The following is a 23,447-nucleotide window of genomic DNA, read 5'->3' as shown; positions in this document are numbered from 1 at the left end:
GGGAACAACCAGAAGACTGAGTTCCAGCCTAGCCTCGTTACATACTGAGACTTATTCATCAAGGAAACAACAACAACAAATTTATGCTTAATGTGACAACTCTAGGATTCTCACCTTATTGAAATCATGCAACATGTACCAGTCTGTGCACCTTATTTCCAAGGTCCATCCACATCGCAATAACATCAGAAGACACTTCTTTTTCTAAGGCTGAATAATATTCCTGTGTGTGTGTGTGTGTGTGTGTGTGTGTGTGTGTGTGTGTGTGTGTGTTAGGTGAAGAAAAACATGCTTTCTGTTTATTTTTTGGGTGCCGGGGAGCAAAGCCAGCAAGTGCTGTGCTGTGGGACACATCCTTTCCGTTGGTTTTGTGTGTGTGTGTGTGTGTGTGTGTGTGTGTGTGTGTGTGTGTGTGTTTACCTGCATGAACACACATGAAGGCCAAAGAGCAATGCCAGGTTTCCTCCTCGACTGCTCTGCACCTAATTTTTTAATGTGGTTTGTATGGAGGGTGTGTATGAATATGTGCACATATGTGCGGAAGCATATGGAGGATCACGGTTGACGTCAGAAGTCTTCCTCGATTACTCACTACTTTATCCTTTGAGGCAGGGTCTCTCAGTTGAACCCAAAGCAGCTGATAAAGCTACTCTAGCTAAGCAGCTGCTCCAGAGAGCATGTCTCCATCTGAGTGCTGGAATTACAGATAGGCTGCCACACCCCCAACATTTCCTAGGGTTCTGGAAATCCTAAACCAAGGCCTCACACTGAGCCATCTCCCCAGCTTGCCACCTTTTTTTTTTTTTTTTTTTTTTTTGAGACAAGGTTTCTCACCGAACCTGTAAAAATCCCATAATTGTAGCTAGACTAACTAACCAATGAGCCCTTGGAATACATCTGTCTCTATACTGTGAGGTGGTTTGAATATGAATGGCTCCCATAGGCTCATATATTTGAATGTTTGGACATCAGGAAGTGACAGTTGCTTTTGAGGGATTAGGAGGTATGGCCTTGTTGAAGGTGTGTCACTGGGGGTGGCCTTTGAAGTTTCAAAAGACTCATTAGATTCCAGTGCATGCTCTCTCTCTCTCTCTCTCTCTCTCTCTCTCTCTCTCTCTCTCTCTCTTTCTGATAAAGATGTAAATGCTCAACTGCTCCAGCCAACACTGTGCTGCAATCATGGACTCTAACCCTCTGGAACCAAAAGTGCAGTTGAATGTGTTCCTATATAAGTTGCCTTGGTTATGGCACTTTATCACAGCAAGAGAAAAGTAACTAAGACACCACCAACACAAGTTACAGGTGTGTGCCCATGCCTAGTTGTTAAGTTGGTGTTCTGATCCAAACCCTGTTCCTCATGCTTGTTCTCTTAATCTGTGTGAGGAGACACCAAGACCCCAGCAACTCTTATAAAAGATTTTAACTGGGGCCTGCTTACAGTTTCAGAGGTTTAGTCTGTCATGTGGACAGCATGGCCACAAGCAGGCAGACATGGTGCCAGAGTTCTACATCTAGATCCAAAGTCAGGAGGAAGAGAGAGAGAGACCCTGGGCCTGATTTGGGCTTTTGAAACTCCAAGTCCACCCCTAGTGATACTCTTCCTCCAACAAGACCACACCTCCTAATCTCTCGAAAGTAACTGTCACTTCCTGATGACCAAACATTGAAATATGTGAACCTCTGGGGGCCGCTCGTATTCAAACCACCATAGTTACATAGTCAGTGGTTTACCAATGGCTCCTGTTTTCTGTTGTTGTGTGGTGATGGAGGAAAGTGTTTATCTGGGTTGCATTTCCACATCACAGTCCATCATGGAGTGAAGCCTGTACAGGAACTCAGGGCAGGGACATGGAGGCAGGAACTGAAGTAGACACACAGAGGGATACTGTTTACTGTAGCTCTTCCTGTAGCTCTTCCTGACTTGCTTTCTTATAGTCCAGAACCACCTGCCCAGAGATAGTACCTGCCCCTCCCCCCAGTGGGCTCTGAACCTCCCATCAGTTAGTAACCCAGACCTGCCCACCGGCCAATCTAATGGAGGCAATTCCTAGTTGAGATCCCCTCTCCCCAGGTGTAACTACTTTTGTGTCAAGTTGACAGCTGAATCTAACACTTTGGAGCTGACTCCCCTGGCCCGCCCTTTGTTTTTCATTTTGTTGCTGCTGTTTTTGTTTTGATTTTCAGACAGAATCTTGCTATGCAGCCCTGGTTGGCTGGGGTTTGCTTTGTAGACCAGGCTGGCCTGGAACTCACCTGCCTCTGCCCCCATCATGCCTGGCCTTTCTTGGTATTTTAAGACAGACCCTCACTATGTAGCCCAGGCTGGCTCAGGATCCTCCTGCCTCTGTTTCCTAAGTGCTGGGATTACAGGTGTGTGCCTCATACCTGACTTGAAAGATAGATTTTCCTTCTAATTTTTTAAGTTCTCAATTCCTCATAACAGAAGACAGAGTAACAAGGGAAACATGCATACTAATTTTATATAAATTGTATATATACATTTTTGTGACATGGGGAGTCTGGGTAAGGAAATGAAGAGCTGAAGAAGCAGGCATGCATTGTACGCTGAATTCAGGAGAGGGTGGGGAGTGGAAGAGAGTGATGGGTGTTTAGCTAAGTGTCACAGTGGGGAAATGTCATCAGGCTTGTCCATTCAGGCTCCTCTCAGTGTCCCTGTGTCTTCCAAGGAGAAGAGAGGCAGGGAAGGGTCCTCTCATGGGGAACTTCTGTGAGCTGCTTCAGGAGAACAACAAAGTCTTTCCTACATAGGACATTTCTCAACAGCTTTCACCTTACAATCATCAGGGCCATATTTGTAGGTAGCGTGTTCTGAACCCTTCAGTGTCAATACTGAGGCAGCTGCACAGTGAGACCAGGTCAAACCAAGTCCACACCAAGCTTAGCATCTAGACACTACTGTTTACTGGCTTGCAGGGCTTGGGCAAATGACTCCCTAAGTCTGTTTTCGCAAAGGCACAATGGGAAGAGTGACATTTGCCTTAGAGAAGGGTCACCAGGAGTCAGTGACAGGGCACAGGCCAGATCAGTGCTGTTTGTCACAGCACTACTGCTACTGTTAGTGGGTGACAGGGACAAGGGGTGGGAACCTACAGAGTCTTGCTTTCCTTCTATGCATGTTAGGAAGTTAGGGCCAGTTTGTGCATGGCTTGAGGACAGTGGCCAGCCTAGAAGATGCCCTGCCCCGTGGGCTGGTGAGACCTGGAGAATTCAAGGGTAGAATGCAGAGCTGTCCATCACCTCCCCACCCCAAGCATTTCCCTGACTGCATGAAGGTTTCTAGTAACAAGGGTTTCTAACCTCCAAGGAAACCCTGCCTCTCCTGTGTTCAGCCCTGCTTCTTACCAGGGTTCAGACTCATCACCTAGGAGCCGAGCATATTCTAAACCTCTATCTCCCTCCAAGGGGCCGAACTCCCCACTCACCCAAGCAACCTTGCAAAATTATCCTCTGGACCTGGTGAGCAGCTGGCTGCTGACATTTTTCTCAGCGCAGAAGAGCAGTTAAACTACTTCCATGCTGGTGCCAGGATTTTCCCATGAAGCTGGAGACCAGTGTGACGTGCTTGTTCCTCTGAACCGCTCATGTCCACAGTCGGAGCTCTTGTTCACTGAGCCATTGCATGGGTTGTCATAATGCCTGCTGGTGAGAGCAGCAATAGCCACTGGCGATGGATGGGGAAGTAAGCTCAGAGGGTGTAGCCAGGGTTCTCTAGCGTCACTTACCGAATGACTCTCTCTCTCTCTCTCTCTCTCTCTCTCTCTCTCTCTCTCTCTCTCTCTCTCCATTTATTGGAATGACTTACAGGCTGCAAGCCCACAATGGCTAGCTGTGAATGGAAAGTTCAAGACTCTAGTAGTTCCCAGTCCCATGAGGCCTGGTATCTCAGCTGGTCTTCTGTAGATGCTGGATCCTGAAGAAATAGGCTCAATGCCAGTGAAGGAATGGATGCGCTGACAAGATGCGGCCAAGCACATCTTTATAGAGGCTTCCATCGGAAGGTGTGCCCAGATTAAAGGTATGCCTTCCTGCCTCAAGATCCGGATCAAAGGTGTGTTGTCTTCCTGCCTCAAGATCCAATCACAGGTGTGCTATCCACTACTGGATTGTAGTTCATTCCAGATATAATCACATTGACAACCAAGAGTAGCCATCACAGAGGCCAAACTGGGAACTTGGTTTATAGATGAAGTTTTTACCCTCATTCCAATGTTCTGTGAGCCCCTATTTAGATCAGGCTGTGTTGGGTGCAGGAGCTGCAATGAATAAGACAATGGCTGAAGATCTGTATTAGGCTAGTCATAAGAGTAAATACATGGACAGAAAGCACAATGGATGTATTGTCACTGGGAGCTAGAAAAAAAACAGCCTTACCCATCCACCCATGCATCCATTACCCTCCCATCTACCATCATCTGTCCACCGACCATTCAGTCACTGGTCCATTTGTAAGTCCAGCTCTGTACATTCTTGTTGCTTCTCCCTGTCACTCTACTAATAATTGCAGTAGTGATTGTCAGAATCAATCCAACCTAAAGCCTATCACATTACTAATAATTTATTTATGGGAAGCATGAAATGCCCAGAGTTGAGGCGAAGTTCCCAGAATCAGGACACAGAAATAGTTCTAGGTATGTCTTACCTTGACAGCTCAGCACCCATCCACCCTTGCTTGGGACAATTCTACCCTGATTTTGCTCTGGAAGGGACCTTGCCCCAGGCTGGGTGTTTCTTAGCAATCAACCTGCATCTCCTATGGCAGGGTTTGGAATCCGGTGGGGTGGGGTGGGTGGGTATGTAGAACATATGTGTGATTGAGGCTACACCAATCAGGATTTTCCATGATTTTGTCTGATGAGTGTCTTTATTTCTTTTTCTGTTGGTTGTGTTAAAATACCCTGACATGGGGGCTGGAGAGATGGCTCAGCAGTTAAGAGCACTAGCTGAGGATCTAGATTAGATTCCCGGCACCCATGTGGTCCTTCCTTGTGTGACAAGTCAGACAATGCAGAAATCATCTCCCTGATAGAGAATCCCATGAAAAACGACGCAGCTCTATTCTAGGACCCTGAGGACAGGATGTCCCAGCTAACTCAGCTTCTGTTCCAGCTAACCACTTGCCAACTTCTGTTAAACTGCTTGCTTCTGCAAAGCCCCCCTGCAGCTGCCAAGCAAAATGCCAGGGCATGGACACTGTGGGTACACTTAAGACCCAAAATCCTGAGTGTAGTCTAAGCCAGCTGGAATAAAGATTTCCAGTTGGCTATAAACTGTCTGAATGGTCCTCTCTGGTGGGTTCCACATAACACTTGGGCAATGTCCTGGAGTTTCTTCCCGACAAGGGGCTTCCTGTTTTAGGGGATAACCCCCACCCCCACCCCAATCACACAAACACACACACTCCAGCTGCCTCCAAGTCAGCTCATCACCTCATCTCCTCATAGATACTACCTGAATCGTCTTACCTCTTCCACCAAAGCTGAACAGGTTCTAGCCCAGCCCTTCACCTGGACCCTTCACCTCCAGCCCTGCCTCTAATCCCTCTCACACCCCACATCAGCCCCAACAGGCACCTCCAATGCACCAGTGGCCACTCCCTCCTCAAACACAATGCAGATGGGTCCAGATCCTCCAAGGAACCCTGAGAAGGGGAACTTTGTAATCAAAGAGACCCTGAGACTGCTGCACACTTGTCACCTTCTTGGACAGACACGGTGCAATTAACAAACTGAAGGCTCCGAGAAGTCATCCAGAGAAGAAATCCGTGTGACTAGGCTTCTCTCAGTGTTTCCCATCCTGTGTGGTCACAGATCATAATGCTCTACTTGTGATCAGAGGAACACAGTAGGCAAGCAGGCAACTCCTTCACGAGCCCTGGAGGCCTTTGGTGGGGCACCCCACATCCCTCAATTGCTCTCTACCTCAAGCCATACCCCCTAGAAACTTCTTTCTGGCCTTTGCGTGGGTTTGGGGGGTTTTGAAAAACAACTTTATCAGGGAAGAACTGACTCACAAGTGCGCTGACTCACAAAAGCCTGCCGTACTTAACTGAAGCTATTTGATGAATTTGGACACAGGCACACACCTATGGAACTGTACCACCAGCCACGTTAACTTGTCCATCACTGTCAAAGGTTCCCTGGTGCCACTTGCTTTAGTTTCCATTTCTGTGGTCAGAACCTTAACATGAGATATAGCCTCAGATTTCGTTTCTTGAGGGGCACAATGCAGTGTTGTTAAGTACAGGTGTCACATAGTGCTCCAGCTCTCTAGGACCTTTCCAGCTGGCAAAACTGAAACTCAAGAGTTGCTGTCCACCTCTCCAGAAGCACCATTCTATTTCCTGCTCCAGTGAGCTCAGCTCTTCCAAACACACCCTGACTGTAGTAATGACTGTGGCAGATCAGAGTTTCTAAGACATGCCTCTGCTTGCAGCTTCTCTTCCTTTCTTCAGTTGAAGACACGGCCTAAGAATGACATGGAATCACACATCAGCCACTCCCCATTCACATGCCCCAGGGCACTGGTGGTTAGTGTCTGGGATGGTAGGTGGGCCAGGAGCTTTTCCACATGGCTGTTTAAGCTTCCTCACACATGGCTGGATGTTCGCACACATCTCTGTGTGTTGTATATGCATGTATGTGTGTGTGTTTGTATGTGCTGGCATGTACCAGGGTGTAGAGGACAAACCTGGTCTTGTCTTCATTTTTTTCTTGTTTAGAGTTGGGATCTCTTTACCATTCGCTGCTATGTACCCCAGGCTAGCTGGCTCATGAACTTCCGGGGATTCGTCTGTCTCCATCTCCAACCTCACTGCAGCAGTGCTGGAATTATAGAAACATGCCAGCATGCCCAGTTTAACATGGGTCTGGGGATCTGAACCCAGGTCCTCATGCTGGCACTGCATGAGCCGCCCCCCCCCCCAGCCTGGATTTCACATTTCAATTGCAAGGCTCCAAAAGGTTGGAAGTTCCATGTCCGTGGTTAGGCTCTAGTGAAAGAATGAAGGGTGGGCAGAGTGCCACTGTCACCATAACCATAACAATCATCATCATCTGCAGTTTGCATTCGATTGCATGGTGGCATGGGGCATTTGGGGGCAGGTCATGGAGGAAGACTGCAAGTGCCATCGTTCGTGAGTTCTGTCTCAGCCCCTGCTGACAGTGCTGTCTGTTCCACATGATCTGTGCAAGTTTGTGACTCTTTTGGTTTATTTCCCCTGGTTTTAAAAAGAAATTGCTGTCCTTCAACCCGTGGGTATAGCCATATGCTGGCATGGGGCATGAAAGACCCAGTGACAGTTTCGGTGTTCAGACTCACACTGCTCTGGGCCTTCTAGTTCTTGGGATTCTTGAGCTTTTCAAGAATCATTTTTATTTTAAATTATGTCTCTGTGTGTGAACGTGTGTGTGAGTGTAGGTGCCAATGGATAGATACCAGGAGATCCCTGGGTCTGGAATTGCAGACTGTGAGGAGCTGTCTGAAGTGGGTGCTGGGAACTCAACTTGGGTCTGCTAACTACCTAGCCACCTCTCCAGCCCATCTCTCAAGAATTCTTCAGGACACTGCCCTCAACGGCTCTTCTAATGCTGTTAGTCACTGTGGCTGCTTCTTGTCTATCAGCATCCTGTCTCTCAAAGTTTGCTGACATCTCTTCCCCATTGATGTTGTCCCTCCCATCCTCTCGGTCACATGGGCTAATTTATACCCTTCCTCATCCTTTTCCCAGGAGAGAGAGTTAGACAAATGCCTGCCTGCGACCATCATGGAAGTCTCGTGTCCATTTCCATTCTCCCCTCACCTCTTGCACGCAGGTCCACTGCATCTCCCCTTATCTGGTCTTCAGCAGCCACAGCCAGAAGACTATATTTTACCAATGGACATCCCTTTGTAATGATAACTCTTTCTGCCAGCTTCCTGGGTTCTGTTGCCACTCTAGGGCCCCCAAATAACACAGAGACTTACATTAGTTACAATGCTGCTGGCCAATGACTAGGATTTCTTATTTGCTAGCTCAGTAACTACTAATCTACATATTTTTATAAGAACTTATCTTACCCAGGACGCCGGCCTTATGTGTCCTCTCTTCTGGGATCACATGGCGACTCTCTCCCTTTCCTACATTTCCCAGAGTCCTCCTTCTCTCCTAGTCCCGCCTAACTTGCTTCCCTATTGGCCAACAGTGCTTTATTTATCAACCAATAAGACAAACATATACACAGAAGGACTTCCCCCATCATCCCTTTGCTTGGGTTTGGGTTTGGGTATTTTTTTTTTAAGAACTTATGATTGGGCCTCCTACCTAAGCCTCCCCAGCACTGAAATGCACTCACTACTGGGAGTGGCCCCCGGGGCTTGGTGCAGGCGAAGCAAGCACTCTAGCAACTGAATTGCACGCCCACATGCTGTGCTCCTTGGCGCTTTGGTAGTCCCCACTCTCAAGTCCATTCTCCCTCTGACCCTGCTTTTGACTTCCCCAAGTTTTCCCACATCTCCACCTCTGAGTCTGAGCTACTTACTGACTTTGCTTCTCCCTTGCTTTCTCCAGAGTGGGCCTATCCCCCAGTTTCCCTTTGTCCCTTCTTTTCCCATTCCACTCACTGTCTCATCCATTCCCATGGTTTCAGTTTTCCTCACTAAGTCAATCTTCTCCAAACATCACCGTCCAGCACCGTCCTGTGCTCTAGACCCAGGCTCCAGCCGTCTCAAACCTCCCCTCTGCTACCATGCTCAGCCACTGCCACTCACACCAAAAACTGGGCTCCACAACTCCCTCTCTCCTTCCTTTCTAACTCAGGAAAGGCCTTTGCCATCTGTCTAGCTGCCCAGAAATCAGGACGTCATCCTTGACTGTCCCATTTTCTCAATTTCCACACTCAGTGATTCAGTAAGGCCCATTGATTTGACCTCTTTTGACAAATCTCCATCTGTCCACACATGTGTCATCCCTACAGCTCTGGCTTCAGTCTCCCAGTGGACACCTGCCTTGAGCCATATCACTGTCCTCTTCTGTCCCTATGCAAATCCGATGACATATTTTCCACCTAACAGCCTCTGGAGGCTCCCACTGGAAACTGCCCCCAAGACCAGAGTAGCCATACTTAGCAAACAAAACTACAGCATGTCCAGTTAGGCTGAACAATGGCTGTTTTCTGTTTTTGTAGTATGAGAATGTCACATGCATCAGGACCTTTCATGCTTTGAATGCATTCCATACCCCAGCAGTTCTGTCTCTCTCTCTCTGCTTTTCTTTTTTCTCTTAAGATTTATTTTATTTTTTAAATTATGTATACATGTATTAGGAGGGCAAGCGCATGTAAGTACAGGTGCCTGCAGAGGCCAGAAGAGGCCATTAGATCCCCCGGAACTCGTTTTGTTTGTTTGTTTGTTTGTTTGTTTGTTTTGTTTATTTTTGTTTTTGCTTTTGTTTTTTTCGAGACAGGGTTTCCTCTGTATTGCTTTGGAGGCTGTCCTGGAACACGCTCTGTAGACCAGGCTGGTCTCGAACTCACAGAGATTCGACTGCCTCTGCCTCCAGAGTGCTGGGATTAAAGGTGTGTGCCACCAATATTTGGCTTGGAACTCGATTTATAGGCAGTTGTGAGCTGCCCAGCAAGGGTCCTGGGAATTTCCATTCTCTGCAAGAGCAAGCAGCAAGAGCTCTACCACTGACCACTTATGCAGCACTCCTTTTCTTTCTTGACAGAGTCTCATGTAGCCCAGGTTAACCTTGAACTCATTATGTAGTCAAGGATAACCTTAGACTTCCTACCCTCCAGCCTCCTCCCAAGGGCTGGGGTTACAAGTGTGCACTGCTATGCTCGGTTTTACTGGGTTGAAGCCAGGGCTTCCCAAATGCTAGGCAAGTACCCTACCAACTCAGTCATACCACAAATACACTACCAACTCAGTCATACCCCAAGTACCCTACCAACTCAGTCATACCCCAAGTACCCTACCATCTGAGTCATGCCCCAGTCCTCAACCTTGTCTCTTATTATGCTGTATTTCAGGTACAAATATGGGACAGATTGAACTGCTTGAAAGTGCCCTGAGGGTCAGGTGTTTGCTCATTGGTATCTTCCTCTTACCTATGTCCGATCCACCAAGGAGGCCAGCCCCCCTCCTGCTCATCTCTAAGCAGTTGGAACACTATATCCCTCCTCCAAGAAGCCCCCTTGCTTCCCTGAGTGATCAGAAGACTGCAGCCTGCACAGCAGGGTTTTACCCTTGAGATCTTCATGGCCCCTTTCTTCTTGTCTCTCTCTTGCAGACCACTCCTCATTACCATCCTCCTGCAGTCCCTCCCTCCACCCACAGCCTATCTGGCCTGCCTGGCTATGCCACAGCTGGATGCTCCAGGGGTGTTGGGGGGAGGCATAGAACCTTGGCTGGCTCCCAGCTCTCTTGTTCTCCTGGCCTGCGTCCCAGTTGGAGGGCTCACCCTCCTTCCCTGTCTGAGTTCCCATGAAAAGCAGCCTCCACCCCAGCCCCCTACCCAGGACAAGGTTATAAAATGCTGAAACAATGGAGGCTTGAGGCCAACTTTCCAGCCAGCCTGCTGCCAAGTCGTCCACAGCCACTGCTTGTGCATCTGGGGACAGGCGGCAGCCACTGAGGCTGTGAAACGCATGGCTTCTCCACACTGGGTTAACTTGGGCCTTGGTGTGGCTGAGCAGGCGGGAGTCTGGACTAAAGTCAGGCTGTGAGTTTGAATTCCAGATCCTTTCTACTGGGGCAGATGTACAGCTTCCCTTTGAACTTCAGCTTTCTCGTCTGTAAAAGAGAATCATGGCACTTATCTTCAGAGTAGGCCACCAGTGGGCAACGCCGCACACTTACCAGGACACAGCCGCAGTCTTCTGCCTTCTGTGACTCCTGACAACAGGCCCCAAGATCCACAGACCTCCTTTTAAACTCCCCTGGATTCACCAGCTAACTCCTACACTCCATCCCTGACACGGACTCCGCAGCATCCAGTGATAAAAATGACCTCACATAGCTATCAAGCAAGCTAAGAGGGGAATGAATGAAGGAAGGTATAACCAAGAGGAGTGGTTTGAGCTGCAGTTGGAGAACTTGGAGCCTTGTGCCTTTCAAGACTGTCCCCTGAACATCTTCCTTTTGCCTGGGCCCTCTAGCCCCTGTGACTGACCCTGGTAGACCTCCTTGTGGCCCACCTCAGCCTCCTCACTACCAATACTGCTACAAAGGAAGTGATTGACAATCTGTTTGCTCTCTGCTTGTTCTTCTAAACTACCGATGCCTCACAGCTGTTTAATTTGCACGTGTACAGTCAGTTATCTCACTATGTATCGGGGGTGTGTAGGACCTCTGCAGATACCCAAATCCACAGATGCAAAAGTCTCACGTGTAAAATGATGTAGTGTTTTTCTATAACCAAAAGCAGTCTCCTGTTTAGTTTCAGGCATGCCTGGATTACCCATAGCACTCAAGACATGCAAATGGAGTGTGAATAGTTGTTACACAGCATTGTTTGGGGAACCATGATGGGCAAGGAAGACGGTACCTTCAGTATGCACACAGTTTTATCTCCCTCAATGTATTCTGTCCTTGGCTGAATCACGGAATGTGGAAGCAGAGCAGTACAACGAGGAAAACAGTCAAAGAAGCCACCCTCACTCCAGCCCAGTTTGTCATAGAAACTTCACCATGACTGACAGCTCCAAATTGCCAACAGACAGCTTCCTAAAGATGTCTGAAACAACAAATAGGGGCTGCAATGATGCCAGAGGTTAAGAGCACTGGTTCTTCTCAAAGAGGACCTGGGTTTGGTTCCAGCACCCACATGGTGGCTCAAAATCGTCCATAATTCCAGCTCCAGGGGATTTGATGCTCTCTTCTGGTCTCTACAGGCACCAGGCACACAAGTGGCACACATATATGCATGCAGCTAAAACACTCACATACATAAAAATAAAAGTAGCTTATAAAAATTCAACAAATAAATGCCACTTAGGACGAGAGTATTTGCAAGCTTGAGTTTCACCTGTAAGTGTGACTCTCTCACCCTTCACCTAAACAACTCCATCTAAGGAGTTCACTTTTTACTTAATTTTAAAACTTAAACTCACACACATGCATCCACACGAACACTCACGAATGTCCACACCCACATATGTACACACACTTATACTCAATGCACCCCGACACTCAACAACATTCAAGCACGTCTTCATGCAAACACACACACTTATGCCCCACAGACACATGCGTTTACAGTCACACTTGTGTCAAATACTGACTCACCTCACACCCACATTCTCATATTCACAGATTCTCCCAGACACATTCATACACATACACTCATTTCCTCTGCACTCACACACCCATGCTCTCAAAGTACACACACACATTGATAGCCACACACGTCACACACATATAAGCACCCATGTCCTCACATTTGGAGATACATACACATGCAAATTCACACAGACACACCTATTCTACACAGATACACACACGAAATCACACTAATTCATTCATTCCCATATACTCTCTCATACCCACACCCACTCATTCACACAGTCTCTCACTCACAGACACCAGTGAACACCCACATCAATGCCTGCACAGACACCTACTCATATAGGCACTGAACCACACGGCATTCACATTCTCTCCCACACAGGCACATTCACACACCTACATCCCCACACCACTCACCAGATGCTCACACTACACATACTCACACACACGAAGACAGCTACACTCACTCTCACCATGACATACAATCCACATACTAACAAATTCTAACCCCATCACATTAACAAACACAGGGGCACACACAAAGACACAAAAATACACACTCCTACACCCACACAATCACACCTACACACACACACACACACACACACACCCTTCCAATTTCACTCTAACATTATGTTAAGAGCTTGGAAGTCACCACTACCACTCTGGCTTTTTGGTTTTTGTTCTTTTGGCTACTCTGTGTAACCCTGGCTGTCCTGGAACTCTCTCTGTAGACCAGGCGGGCCTCAAACTCAGAGATCACCTGCCTCAGCCTCCCGGGTGCTGCCATCAATCGCTAATTAAGAAATGCCCTATAAGTCGGGCAGTAGCCTTTAATTCCAGCACTCAGGAGGCAGAGGCAGAGGCAGGTGGATCTCTCTGAGTTCGAGACCAGCCTGGTCTACAAGAGGGAGTTCCAGGACAGCCTCCAAAGCCACAGAGAAACCCTGTCTCGGAAAAAAAAGAAAGAAAGAAAGAAAGAAAGAAAGAAAGAAAGAAAGAAAGAAAGAAAGGAAGGAAGGAAGGAAGGAAGGAAGGAAGGAAGAAAAAGAAAAAGAAAAAGAAAAAGAAAAAGAAAAAGAAAAAGAAAAAGAAACGCTCTACAGCCTGGCAGTGGTGGTGCTTACCTTTAATCCCAGCACCAGGGAGATCCACCTGCCTCTGCCTCAAGAGTGCTGGGATTAAAGGTGTGCACACATACCCCCAACCCCCCTCACCCCAGCTCACTGCCATTCTTAAATTTAGAAAAAAAAAATTGAGCATGGTAACTCATACTTGTAATCCCAGCCTTTGAAAGCCTGAGGCAAGAGAATTGTTATGAGTTCGGGCCAACCTAAGCTGCATGGTGAGTTCTGGTCTAGTGGGACAGGAAGGGGGGAGGGGAGAGAGAGAGAAGCTGAAAATTAACAATGAGTTTCAGATCCACTGAGAATAGAGGTCAAAGGCAAACACCACTCTAAAGCTCTAAAGGCTGGGAGTGGGGGCAGTGGGGCGAGTGGAGGCTCTCAGCTCAACCCAGAGAGCAGCAAGCAGCCAATAACTGGCTGGAAGGCTCCCAGCGCCACAGCTAGAGGCTCACCGTGACTGCAAGATGTGAAGATGCTGGGCTCACTGGGGTGGGGGTGGGTGGGAGAAGGGCTATAACCACTCCAAAGCTAAGGAGTCCCGCCAGGAAACTGCTTTGTCCCCGCTTATCTGATGAGGGAAAGGACAGCAGAGGACCCCACCCTCCTCACACCTTCCTGTCTCCAGGAAGAGAAAGAGGGACAATTAGAAAAACTAAGAAATTGTTTTAAAGGTTGACTTTCCGGAACTCTCTACCTGGTAAATTGGCTGAACTGGATCAAAGGGCATCGTCATATGTGCATAGAAAAACTAGGAAAAATGTCACAATGGGGCTGGGGAGATGGCTCAGTCAGAAAGGGACTTTCCACCTGAGCATGAGGACCCACTTGTAAAACTAGGCATTTGGAGAACATCTGTAATTAAATTTCATTGCTGGGGTCAGGGGCAGAGGCAGAAAGATTTCTGGTCCAATTGGTGAGCCCCTGGTTAGGCAAAAGAAACTGTCTCAAAAAACAAACAGTGGGAAGGTGGTGGTGCACACCTTTCATTCCATCAGTGGATAGGCAGAGGCAGGAGGATCTTTGTGAGTTTGAGGTCAGCCTGGTCTACAGAGCAAGTTCCAGGACAGCCAGAGCTATTATACAGAGAAACCTTTTGGAAAACCAAAACCAAACAAATGAACAAAAAAAAAAAAGAAAACAAACAAAAAATAATGTGGGGATCAGTTGAAGATGCTGGATGTGGACCTCTGGCCTACACACATACACACACACACACTCACACACATATGCATACATGTGCACATACACATAAATATTTGTTTGAGTAAAAAGAGGAGAGATGGCTCAGCAGTTAAGAGCACGTGCCATTCTTGCAGAGGGCATGGGATCAGTTCCCTGCCTATAACTGAAAGACCCACTCGAAATGCCCCTGAGCCCCCTGCCCCGAAGCTGCCGGAGCCTCCCAAGCCTTCACCCCGGCAGGGCTCGCGCCCCCGGCCCGCCCCGCCTGGCACCGCGCCTCGGGGCTGGGGCCGAGCAACGAGCACCAGGTGGGCAGGCCCGAGAATGAGCACCGGGTGGGCCGGCACGAGGGCGAGCACCAGGTGGGCCGGCACGAGAACGAACACCAAGTGAGCCGGCCTGAAGCCCTGCCCCTGAGCCCCCGCCCGAAGAGAAACACTCCGTCCCAAGGTCTCCGCCCCCAAGGTCAGCCATCAGGAAGGGGGGGGGAATTGAGTCTGCTGTACCAGACACCAGACCTTGAGAATATGCTGATCTGGAATGGCTCTGTGTCTCATTTGAACCATCCAATGGAAATGATTCTGTATTTCGCCTCATTTGAAAGACTCTGTGTTTCACCTCATTTGAATAACTCTGTACTTTGCCTCATTTGAATAACCCTGTATAGCGCCTCATATACATTGACCAATGGGAATAGCTCTGTATAATGCCTCATTAGAATTATCCAATCGAATCCCTGCTCCTAGCTTGCGCCTTTTTCCCTATATAAGGACCCCTTTCCCTTGGCTCGGCGCGCTTAGCCACACAGAAGCTAAGTCGCCCCGGGTACCCGCGTCTCCAATAAAGCCTCTTGTTTTTTGCATCCAGTTCGTGGCCTCGCTGATTCCTGGGTGTGGGTCTCCCTCTACGAAAGTACCTCTTCGGGGGTCTTTCATAACTAGTTCCAGGTTGTCTGGTACCTTTCTGCTTCCTGGTCAATCTTTGTACTTTTTCATGGGGAAAGAGAGAAGTGAAACTGCCAGGGTTCTAAGAATCACCACTGGGTGAAAGATGAAGTTAGAGGCTCCCTCCTGAATCCTCCCCTTTGTCTGCTTTCCCACCCACCCAGTGCTGATAACAACAATGAACAGTTACTATTACCCTTTGTATCCATGGTCCCAGGGCTCCCCAGGATGCCAGCATCTACAGTTCTCCAGTCCCTTAGATAAGATGGCATCCCCACCCTTACCTAAATCATAATTTAAGTTTACTTTCAATTCCTAATACAAGGAAAAGTTTGAGAAACTCTTTTTTAAAGGCATGCACTACCACTGCCCGGCCAAATTTTATTATTTATTTATTTATTTATTTTGTATAGTGTTCTGCCTGCAGGCCAGAAGAGGGCACCAGATTTCACTATAGATGGCTGTGAGCCACCATGTGGTTGCTGGGAATTGAACTTAGGACCTCTGGAAGAGCAGTCAGTGCTCAACCACTGAGCCATTTCTCCAGCCCCAGTTAAGAAACTTAAATGTTATACTATATTGTCTAGGAAATCATGGTTAGAAAAGTTGGTCCATTCTCATTATAGATAGGGCCATCATTGCACATGCTAGCCACAATGGGATTTTAGTGTTTACAATATATTTGATCTGAGGTTGGCTGAATTCAAGGATGGAGAAGACACTGAACTCAGAGGTCATGGATATGGAGCACCCTCTGCATTACTGAGCATTCTCACTTAGTCTTTACTGAAACCACACATGGCAGGAAGTTTTGTTCTTTTTATACACTGGGATTTGAGGTCAGGACCATTCAGTAACTTGTTCCAAGGTGTCTTGTCTTAAATCATAGCATCAAGGCTTGAGCCCATGCCGGTGGGTGGCCAGCTTCCGTGTGTAACAGACTTTGTGAAAAGTTCCCCAGGTCTCTGTAGCCTGTTCCTGCAAGCCTGATTCTTGCAGGGTTGTGAATCAAATCTCCCACGCCCTGCATTTCCCATACTTGGTGGCTATAAATAGCTTTTCTCTGCTGGAATAAGTCAAAGTCTCCCTCAGGACTCCAGAATACACCCCACAGAGGGCCTGTGGGACAGAGCTGCCTGAAGCGAACATGTATAAGCTCATAGTCATTTTATTTTCCTTGTAACATTTGAGAACATCCCAAGCATCCATTGACTAATGGCACCCTCGGGTTTCCATGGACATTGTGACCCAAGAGGTCTTTCTTAGGGGACACTGCTGACTTCCCAGAGACTTGCAGCCCAAAAAGCATACACAGGAAGAAACTGGCAAGAGAACAGGTCAGTATCCAGGCTGGCCTGGTCTGCTGCACGTCAAACTCTGTCAGCAGCTGCTTCCTCTGCTTCCTGAGGATAACTCTAGCAGTGAAATGATGCTCTTTCCACTTTTACGTGGCTGGAGGCAGTGCTAAACATGGCTTTCTCTGCTGTTGGCCATTAAAAAAGCAATCATGGACAAGGTTTAATAAGAAATAAGCAAAAGGCCTCTGCTGAGCAAGCTCTAACAGTAGTTTCCTGTTTTCTCAATTGGTTTGCTTTGAGACAAGGTCTCACCACATAGCTCTGACTAGCCTTGAACTCAGGGTTACCCTCCTGTTTCTGCCTCCTAATGCTGGTACTATAGGCATGAGCCACTATGCCTGACTATTCTAGACTGTCTTTACATTGTTATTTATTTTGTGTGTGTGTGTGTGTGTGTAGCACGCACGCTACACACACTAATTTTTTATTTATTTAGTGGAATGTACAAGCCACAACACATGTGTGGAAGTCAGAGAACAGTTTTTTTTTTTTTTTTTTTGGTTTTTTGAGACAGGGTTTCTCTGTAACAGCTCTCTGGTTGTCCTGGAACTCACTTTGTAGACCAGTCTGACCTTGAACTCACTGATATCTGCCTGTTTCTGCCTCCCAAGTGCTGGAATTAAAGGTGTGCGCCACCACCGCCTGGCCAGAGGACACTTGTGAGTCATTTTCTTTCTTTCTTTTGAAGGGACAGCCCCCCATTTTGGCAGCCATGACATTAACACGTGCTTGCCATAACCTTGTCTTGGTCACTTAGAGGTCAGACGCCTGCCTCGTGACAAGGAACCAATCAGAAGTTAGCTGGTGGCGCTATGCTTTATGACCCTGGGTGTACTTTATGGACAAGCGCACAGCAATGACACACAGAGCATAGCAACCACCCTGGGAGGGCCTATGGGCCATAACAACCAGTTGGCCAATCAACACAGGGCAAGCCCTCCAAGCTTGGAGGCACACCAATCCTGAGCCTGTGGGTACCCCTAGACACTCCCCTTATGCTGCCCTACAAGATCTCTCGGGAGCCCCTGGGAGCTGTCTTTTGCTAGCCATCCGCCATGGTGGGTGGGTGAAAGACCCGAGCTAACATGGGGTTAGCTCGTTAAATTACAATAAAGCCTCATGCAGTTTGCATCAAGCTCTGGAATCTGCCTGGTGATTGGGGTGACTGAGGTCATGGCCTGGGACCCTGGATACCTGAGTTTTCAGGGAGTCTAACACTTTTCTTTCTTTCTTTCTTTCTTTCTTTCTTTCTTTCTTTCTTTCTTTCTTTCTTCACCACTTGAGAACTGGAGATTGAACTCAGGATGTGTGGCTTGTTTCACCCATTACAGAATGGGTGATTCTGTACCCACTGAATCATCTTGTCTGTCTCTATCATGTCTTAATGTCAGCTTGGGGACAAGAAAGCCAAATAAAAATTACCATGTGAGGAATACAGTTGTCACCAGATATTCTGCAGGACTTCTTGGTTGGGTTGCATGTGTAGCTCAGTCAGGGGACTGCTTGGCATGCCTGAAGTCCTGGGTTCAGTTGCCAGTACTGGCCTGTCTGCCTGATTTGCTTCCTCCCAGAGCTCTGCACTGCTGGGCTCTACCATAGGCAGCAGTGGAGTCTCATTCTGAGTCTGGGCATGTCACACAATCCCTCGGGGGGCCGATTATGCCCACTTCAGGAGTTATGAGGCTTCACTTGATAAGGAATGTAAAGTACTTAAGCCCACACTGAGCACACAGCAAATCATGGTACTTCCTCTGTAGTTAAGTGACTTCCAGCTGTGCCACTTAACTGGCTGGGTGTCTTTGCATAACCTCTTGTGCCCTGAACTTCAGTTTCTAATCCCTAAAGTAAGAATAATCATATGCATTTCTTCGAGTCATCAGGACACTGAATGAGATAATGCATGAAAATGCTCTTTGGATGCTGCAAAATGCTATGTCATTACAGTCACCATGGCAACAGCAAGGGGTTTGTGAAATGGAAAGTTGAAGCACCAGGCACCAACAGCAAGTCTTAAGTCCCCCAGGATTTGTGTGCTTGGCTGTATTTCCCAAGGATCGACAACTGTTCATCCTGAAAGGATCTGTGGCTAGCAGGGGACACTGGTCAAGACTAGAAAGTGTGTGACTGTACCTTAATTAGGTGCTAACCTGGTCTCTGGCAGAAGACACCAGCCTGCTAGCGCAGAGATGAAGGAGGTAATTACCCATGATGTGTTTGTATCACTTCCTCTGCTCCCGAGACCCACTCCCTTAGTGTGTTGCCAGATTAGGAAAATAAAACCATGGGACTTCTGGATGGAATTTGAATTTCTGGTTTTAAATGGAGATGTGTTTTAGTATGTCTTAAATATTTGACAATACATCCATATTCTAAAAAGTATTCATTTTTTCCTCTCAAATTCAAGCTTTTTGTGGTGCCTTGTGTTTTTACTAGACGCTTCTACACAGGGATGACGTACAGATCTAGCCATGTGACTGTACATGGGGTAGAACACATTATGGGAACTTTTAAACTTGACTCAAAAAAATTCTAAGATGTATTTATTTTATGTGTGTGAGTGTTTTGTCTACATGTATGTCTGTACACCATGCGTGCCTGGTGGCCTTGAGGGCCAGAAAAGGGCACAGGATCCCCTGGAGTTAAGGATGGCTGTGAGCCACCATGTGGGTGCTAGAAACTGAGCCCAGGTCCCCTGCAAGAGTAACCAGTGCTCTTAACCGCTGAGCCATCTCTCTAGTTCCTGGCCTTTAACCGTTGATCCTCTTGCCCCCAGCTCCCAAGTTCTGGCTTGTTGCTGGTCTTTCAGTGTGGGGCTTGTGTCCTTTTCACCCTCCCAAATGCTGGAGTCACTGATGTGTCCTCCCTTCAGGTAGAACACAAATCTTTCATCATGGGCAGGAAGCATGCTTGCCCTTTTCTTCAGAGCGAGCTGCTGGCCCTTGCTCTACAATCCCCTTGTGGTTCAAGGTTCTTAAAAAGCTGGGTAGTAACAGTAGTAGCCAGCACAGCTCTACATGTAAAACTTGGTAGGCAAGTTGTTTTACAAACAAACAAACAAACCCAATAACTAACAAAAAAATGTCCTGGTCTGTGATGCCACGGCCAGGTCTCAGCCCCTGCTGGGGGGTGTGTCCTGGAGCCCTCAGCATCAGTCAGCCATGCTATGGGATGGCACCTGTGCTCTGCACTTGGACTTTCCCCCACTTGCAGTCACTGGTGAGGCTCCCTTACCCCTCCCCTCCTCTGGGGAACACAATTTTCCTCTGCCCACTCCCAGAATCTTTCTCAGAATGGCAGTTCCTTTTGGCACATTGCTGCTGTAGGTTTCATCTTTTCTTGGAGCACAGACAACAAACTGTCTGGCTAGGCAGTACACAGAGAGACCCAAGCTGGGCACTGGGGTCCTACTTCAGGTTTCAGGCTAGACTCTGATGATGAAAGCTCTGCGGCCCTCACACTGCCCCAGCTTCCTCAGCTATCAAATAGGAACCTAATGAATGAGACCAAAGGCCATAGTCTGACACTGGCTTTTACAGTCACTGTATCACGATGGCACACAGGGCTTTTACATTTTTCTTTTGGTTTTCCACAATGAACCTGCCCAGATACTGCCGTAATCCCATCCATCAGGAATCGAGGCTCAGAAATCTGCAAATCAACTTGTGAGCCAAAGTGGCCTTGAGAACACAAGCTGTGTTTTCTGAAAGGGGGCTTGGGGGAGCAGGGAGGGAGACCATGAACCAAAAGGCATAGCTTTCCACCCCAGGCTCCCTGACAACCTCCCTTGCTCTGCTTCTCAGCTACAGCTGTGGTGACATGGGCTGTTCCAGCTGTGGAGATAAACATGGACAGACAGAATCCGGACTTCATGTTCTCTGGTAACCTTGGAGATAAGATTCCCTCCCTGGCCAAGATCTCTGAAATCAGCCCTCAGAACCTTCACAGAATCCTGTAACTCACTTCCTCTCGCTCGCCCCCACCCCGTTTGCCTTGTTTCCAAGCCAAAACATATGTTTTGGGGCCTGAGCCTGCTCTGGGGTCTCCAGTTTGCTTGGGTCTGGTTTGTTCCTGGGAGGCTAAGGTACTGGCAGAAGTGGGCTCGGGCCCCTAGTTCCCAGGTACTAATAGGCCTGTTTTAAGTTTTAAGTTCTAGTGACACATCTGGACCTCTTCACTCCTCCCCTCCCGTGCCGAGGCTGCAGGTTAACACACACCAGCTGTACAGGAAGTCCTGTGCTATGCTCTTGGACTGAGAGAACCAGCATCCTGGAGGGAGACCACAGCTATACCACTAACCTTCAGCCACTGCTATGTGGTGTGTTACTTCATGTCCTTCCCCCCACCCCCAAGCAGGTGACAGTCACCAGTGTCTATCTACTGCAGCTGTCTTAGGTCAACCTGTTTCTGGTCAGGGTTGAGGGGACTCTTCCAAAATAGGAGTTGAGGTGACAGTTTCCAGTCCACTTTGCCAAGCTCTGCAACTGAGGAGGTGTTCTGAGTTGGTTAGGAAGCAACAGTCTGGTCTCCAGTCCTTCCAGGAGCTCCCAGGGGCAGGGTCTGCCTCTGTCTGCAGAGAGAGCTTCAGAACGGGAGGGTTGGGAGCTTTGAAACAAGACAGTGTCCTCAGTGTCTTCCCGAACTAACCTCCCCACCCACGCCTGCACCTCCCCCACCCCACTTCTTGCCTGCTTCAGATTTCAGCTTGACATAGTCCTGATTAGCTCAATGAAGGAAAAAACAAAACAAAACAAAACAAAACCCAAAAAAACGCAAGAGCTAAGTTGAATTCTCTAAGGGCCTTTCTTCAGTCAATAATGCAGCCACAGCCCTGTGGGCCCCTCAGCTCCACAGAAGGTGCAGTTAATGAGGTGTATGAACCAAGTTTAGCGCACTCATCAGAATGGCCATTGTCGTCTGAGTGCTTATAAACTCCATACATGGCTCCGGCATCAGAGGTCCAACAGTCCAGACCCCACTTCCCACCCTGATTCAAAGTCTCCGGAAGTTCCAAGCCCTCCTCCCTAAGCCATTGTTTCTGCCAGCAGTTATTAGACATTAGGCTGAGAATGTTGTAACATTCTCAGCTTGCCACCTTGAAAGCTTTTCTCTTGCATTTTTCCAGGCTGGAGATGGGGGTGGCTCTCAGATTGTAGCTCTGCCATTGTGAGCATATGACTCTCAGAGCCATTCCAGGCACTGGGAGGGGCTGGGGCCATGGGGTGGGAGGTTTCCTGGGCCAGATCCAAGAGAATGGCAGTGGGCACATAACAGGTTCTACTGTCTCCTGCAAAGGATTCTGGGAGGGAGGCAGGCTAAGGGCCTAAGGAGAGGGAGAGAGAGTGGAGTTCTGTGTGTGTGTGTCTGTGGTCTCAGTTCTCTCAAATCCCTCTTTTTTCTTCCTGATATGTGGCTGGGGCTTTTTTTTTTTTTTTATATTGCCGGAAATGTCAGTTAGGTGGATTATAGCAGAGTGGGGGGAATCTCCACTCTAGGTTTTAGATATTCTTGTTTAGGGACTGGTGGAAACTACTGGTCTATTCATATGCTCCAAAAGGTTTCATGTGACAGACAGGATGTTAGGTCTGATGCCCGAGAGAGTAGTGAATGGCAAGCATATTAAGGAGATAAAGATAGCTCAAGAAAATTTGGTTCTGAGTCTGCAATACACAGGCTCTTCACAATCACAAAGTTCCAATTAGTCATGTGAACACAGATATGGCTCTCTCTCTCTCTCTCTCTCTCTCTCTCTCTCTCTCTCTCTGGAGAGAGAGATGGTCTCATGTAGTCTGGCCTGGCCTTGAAGCACCCATCCTCCCTAACTCTACCTCCCAAGTGCCAGAGCCAGGCTTAAAGCACACAGCGCCCAGCCAGGTTTAGGTGTGGCTTTTCCTGAGAGCTCCAGCTCACTCTTCAGCTATTCCTATAGCTTGCCTGGGTAGGTGTCTGTCTTACCTCCCTAATTCAGGGCTCAATCTTCTCCTGTCAGTCTCGTCCGCTCCCCTCCCTCCCATTTCTAGCTGGAAGTTCCGCCCCAGCAGAGTACCCCACCCACTCCTGCACAGACATCCAGCCTGAGGCATTTTGCCAAGGAGCCTGCCCAGGTGTTGATCGTGTGTACATGCAGCTCCAGGCTGCTGCAGTAAGAGGCAGGCTCTAAAGACCGCTTACTCTGGCCTTCTGTCCACATGCTTAATAGCTCCAGGAAGACTCACTTTACCCAGGAAGAAACAGCTGCTCAGCGAGCGCTGGCTTGGCCCCAGAACATGCCACCTTGCTGTGGCCAGGGAAGGGCATCTGCATGGTATTTTGAAAGCAACTGCATGCTTCCTGTGTTTTACCTTCTCACCTGGGCATCTCCCTTCATGTCTCAAGAAGTGTGTATCAGAAGACAAGAGTTACCTGAAGTGGGTTCTGTGCTTAGCACTCAAATCTCCAGTCTGTCCAGAGTCTGGAGACCTGAGTTCTAGCCATCATCCTCTTCTCCATCACCTGTGACCTTGGACAAAGCCCTCCCCAAGCCTAATCAGGCTGGGATTGGACTTTTTTCC

General features: G+C 48.1%; 1 long non-coding RNA gene across 2 annotated transcripts; it reads right to left on the bottom strand.

Annotated features, from left to right (window-relative positions):
• Window positions 1–2,462: 2,462 nt before the first annotated feature.
• LOC118239103 lies at window positions 2,463–8,135 on the bottom strand. Of its 2 annotated transcripts, XR_004770621.1 has the most exons (3): window positions 8,077–8,135; window positions 6,709–6,842; window positions 2,463–4,274 (listed from the first exon to the last, which is right to left on the bottom strand). It is a non-coding gene; the product is annotated as an uncharacterized LOC118239103 (long non-coding RNA). The 2 variants fall into 2 exon arrangements; XR_004770622.1 differs by lacking the exon at window positions 6,709–6,842 and having other exon boundaries at window positions 8,077–8,121.
• Window positions 8,136–23,447: the final 15,312 nt, after the last annotated feature.

The sequence above is a fragment of the Cricetulus griseus genome, chromosome 6 (genome assembly GCF_003668045.3).
Source record: "Cricetulus griseus strain 17A/GY chromosome 6, alternate assembly CriGri-PICRH-1.0, whole genome shotgun sequence".
NCBI lineage: Eukaryota > Metazoa > Chordata > Mammalia > Rodentia > Cricetidae > Cricetulus > Cricetulus griseus.
The sequence above is the reverse complement of the archived record's forward strand: the minus strand, read 5'-3'. Positions and strand labels throughout refer to the sequence as shown.